The following is a 4,934-nucleotide window of genomic DNA, read 5'->3' on the forward strand; positions in this document are numbered from 1 at the left end:
TAGAGAGGATATGGGTAGAGCTAAGTATCTAGGTATGGCGGTTACAGGTTGAGGAAGTACCTATTTGATAGCTTCTACTCTTCTTGTGAAACAAGAAATGAGGTCATCTGCTTACACTGAGGGCAGTGGATGAGAACAGAGGTCGTCAGATGTTCTGGAACAGAGATTTGTAGCACTGACACAGGTTAGAATCCCCCGCGGAACTGTTATACTCTGGATATAAAGATCAAACACTAGACCATGTATCTTAGAATGTCTAAGATGTGGGGTCAGAAGTTAATGTTTTAAAATGATCTCCAGGTGATTCCATTGCCTATTTATGGTTTCAGAGCTTTTAAGATGTTTACCTATCTTTTCAAAGGGAAATAGGAGCTGTTTTATTCTGTGACGGAGGACAGCTTACTTAACATTTATGTTTCATTTATAAAATGGGGATAATAAGACCTACCTCGCAGGATTGTTGTGAGGAATAGATGAGCAAAGAGACCTAGAACAACTAATACAGTCCCTAGAACTAGGCAATTTCTCAGCAAATATTCTGTGGTTCTTTGTATCCAATGAAAAGAATTTTAGAAATGTGTTTTATTTCTAGTATCTGATATTCCATGTACTCAAGACAGGATAACTGAACTGACTTTATTGGAATGAAGAGAACAGATGTTCTGAATGTCATTTCCTTTTGCACTATCATAATAATTCATTTGCAGACTTACATAATGCACATGTGCATGTGCCTTGTTTTACTGTTTAGCTTGATTTTTAATATTCAAAGACCTGAAAATATAGGATTCATTTCAGAAAGAGACTATCTATAACGTGATTTCATAAATGCAGAAAAATATTTTTAGTAAAGAAATAAGCATGAAACAAGGATATCATTGCATCACCAACTTGGATTGTCACTGAAGAGCGTCATATACACTTTGACATTGAAAATTTCAATCTGTGTATATATGGTACACTTCTATGTAAATATAGTGCACACACATGTAAACATACATACATATATACACATACATGTCCATATATACCGAAATTACAATCTGAAAATTTAGTTCCTGCAGTATAAAATGACTTACTGAACTTCATTGCCCTTTCTATTCATTTCATACTTACAAAAACACATAACTTTTTTTTTTTTTTGGAGAGGTTTTTTCGCTATAGGGCGCGTGCGCTCGCCAGACAGACAGAGAGAGACATAGAGACAGAAAGCGAGAAATCACCCCCCAGGGGGATGGTCACGCCACAATCCCTTCTCCTCCATTCTCCTCTCGGGATCTTGGGCACGTACGCACACGCGCCCGGCGTGAGTTTTAAGCCACCGGGTCCGGGACGCGAACCGCGGTCGACTACGTGGGAGTCCAGCGACATAGCCATTACGCTAACTGCTGGTTCCCAACACATAACATTTTGAAGTAGAAATTCCAAGAGTGGTTCCTGCTTCCCACCCACAACTTGTCATTAAGGCAAACCAGCCTTTTGTTGGTGTGCTCATTTTAAGTGGCTCATTGACCTTTTTTTCTTTCAACTATATTTGTACGTGTGTATGTGTGTGTGTGCATGTGTAATTTTTTCCATTAAAAAAAGAAATAATTATAGCTTTTTTTCTCACTGCGCAATATAGCAGATATAGCTACCTCACATCACGTGACCTACCCAGGTGTTCTTGCATGTGTGTGTTTGTTTTTACCTTGCTACTCAGAGAGTGTGGTCCATAGACTAGCAGTGTCAATCAATGTCACGTAGGTGCTTTCTGGAAATGCAGAATCTCTGGACTAACCACAGACCCCCCTGAATTAGAATCTGCATTGTAATGAGATCCTTTGAGTGATCTGTGATCTCAGTAAAGTTTGAGAAACCCAAGTGCCTCAAGGGAAACCTGTTCTTTCCTTATAGAAACATTTTCTAATGAGCTGCAGAGGAAGGAGAGTGTTTATTCCTTTGGAAAAAAGCATGTGCCTAGTTTTAATTGCTTAATTACAAACCGTGCAAGTTTACAGTGTAAGGGAGAAAGAAATAAGGGTTAAATTTTAGTTAGGTTGTTGAAAAACAACTGTCAAAGTTAACTGGATAATTCCTTTATTGTAGTACCAAATATTTATATCTTCCTTTTGTATAAGACATCACTTTTTTTTTAAAGAGGTTTTTTTTTTTTTTTTTTTTTTTTGCTATAGGGCATGAGCGCTTGCCAGAAAGAGAGAGACAGAGAGACAGAAAGTGAGAAATCAACCCCCATGGGAGATGACCACACCACAATCCCTTCTCCTTCATTCTCCTCTTGGGATCTTGGGCACACACGCACACATGCCTGGCATGAGTTTAAGCCACCAGGTCAGGGACTCGAACCATGGTCAACTACATGGGAGTCCAACCACATAGCCATTATGCCGACTGCTGAATCCAAGACATCACTACATATGCAAAACTAGTTACATCTTTGTTCTACAATACTTCATGTCCGAACAAGTGTATTTATATGAAGGCCCTCTCATTTTCAGGTAAGGTAAACATAAACCACTGTGAGGTGGCACAAATATGTCATTTTCTTCTTTGACATAAAACTACCTTCAGCGATGTATTTTTTTAAAAAGAATTATTATTATTATTATTAATTATTTAATTTGACCAGAGAGTGACAGAGGGAGAGAGTATGAAAGTGAGAAAGCAAGCTGCTAGGCCCAAGGATTCAAACCGCGGTTAGTCATGTGGGAGTTCAGTGCCTTAACTGCCACGCCACCTGCTGGCCTCTTCAACAATGTATTTGTTCTCATCATGCAAATAAGGAACATAATGGTTTACAATGATTGGGTTGTTGGGAAAGTCATGAGGCATTTTTGCATACAAAAGCATAGAAAAGTATGCCATGAATTTCCTAATAACCTAATATATTTTAAAAACTAGGATGATACCAATGTATCGATAAACATCTATTCAGCTCAAATTGATCAGAATTGCTATTATGGTACCTTTCTAATAGCTTAAACAGTTTTTTAATAATAACATGGAGTCAAGGGAAAAAAGAAAGAAAACATTTAAGAATCACAGAAATGGAAAATTATCTGTTAATGATAACATGGATGATAATATCTTTAAGTGGGCTAGTATACAGTGTATCCATGCTGGGAAAATTCATTTCGCATGCTGTAAAGATATGCAGTGATTGAATATATAAAAATAATAAAATATACAAAAATAATATATACCTCTTCTCAACCTTCATATTTCACAGTTTTTTGTCTTACATTTTATTTTGGTCCACAAAGTATGAATATTTTTCTCTTGTCACAGATATGTTTGCTATGAAACAGTCCCTGAGAGAGAACTTAATGTGTAGGACACTTGTTAGGAATGGTTTGATATTAATATTTGTAGAAGCAAAGAAAAAAATAAAACAGGAACTGGTAGAGTGTGAAGCTGAGTGATGATACAGTGTCTGGGATAGACTCTGTGGACCTTAGAAAGATCTTCAGGTGGGATGGCCCTTCAGCATTGTCCCATGTTGGGATGTGGGGGCTGAACTTTTGTATATCCAAAGTGTGAATGCCCCCTGCGGGGAGACAAAACTTCAGATGCAGTGGTTTTCCTCTGCAGTGGCAATCTACAAAGTGAGCTTACACTGGGTGGCAGGGGGGAGGTCATCTTTCTGCAACACTCATCCATGGGTGGGGGATATGTTTTCATTTCTGAAGGGCAATCTTGGTAGTGCATCATGGCACCCATTATAATTTCCTTCACAACATAAGTCTAAAGCAATACAGGCTTCAGTATGTCTGGATAATTAAAGAAAGGTTAGTACTGTTTAGTGTGGTTTTTAATTCTTTTGGGAGGTTTTTGCCTTTGGGTGTGTGCACTTGCCAAGGAAAGAGAGACAGTTAGTGAAAAGTAATGTGAGAAATCACCCTGCAGGTGGATGGCTATGTCACAATCCCCTCTCCTCCATTCTCTTCCCAGGATCTTGGGCACACACGCACCTGGCGTGAGTTTCAAGCCACTGGGTCTAGAACATGAACCACACAGTTGGCCATGTGGGAGTCTAGTGATGTAACTGCTACACCATCTGCTGACCCCCAGCATAGTTTTAATATTAGAATTTTTAGTTGATCTTTCAAAATTGCCCATTTATTAATCTAATATTTGTTGAGAACTGTCACTGAGCAATTCCGCACTGTGCAATTCTTTAGTGTTACAAAGTCATATAAAATCATGATTCTTCAGGAATTGTGGAGTCTAATGAAGACTAAATTCATCTGCAAATATTTCTGAGTCTTGCACTGTACCAGTGACTGTACTGGACACTGGGTTTAGAGTGATGAATAAAACTAGCCCAGTCTCAGACCTCATAAAATTTATGGAGGACGCAGAGACAGACATTAAATGAATAGTCATACAAATAAGTACATAATGATATAATGATACATTTTGGTACATGCTGTGAATAAAAAGCAAAATGTACCATGAGAGGGGAATTTGTAAAATGGGTGAAAGAAATGACTCTCTCCAGAAGTGTATTATATGATGAGACCTTAAAATAAGTGAGGACAAGAGAGAGATGAGACCTTGAGCCACAGGAAGAGAATATGCTAAAGCTGGCAAGAGCTCAGGTTTGCTTCTTCCCACAAACAAAGCAGGACACTCTGGCAGGTGGCAGAGTGAACAGAGAGAAGATGTTGCTGAGGAGGTAAGTTTGGAGACTTAAGCTGTGCAAGCTCAGGAAGTCTATAAGCCCATTGGCCAGAATTTAGGAGGCAAGTCTTGACTCAGTTTAGTGACATGATTAGCTTTCCATTTTGTTTTAGAAGCACTACCTAGCCATCACACAGATAATGTATTTCAGCAAAGATTACTGACTGATAGAATGTGAGTATTTGGAGGATGCAGGGAATGTACAGGAGAGCATCTAGTCAGGCCAAGGGGTCCAATAATACTTGAACAAA

The sequence above is a fragment of the Tupaia chinensis genome, unplaced genomic scaffold, assembly GCF_000334495.1.
Source record: "Tupaia chinensis unplaced genomic scaffold, TupChi_1.0 Scaffold138126_1, whole genome shotgun sequence".
Taxonomy (NCBI): domain Eukaryota; kingdom Metazoa; phylum Chordata; class Mammalia; order Scandentia; family Tupaiidae; genus Tupaia; species Tupaia belangeri.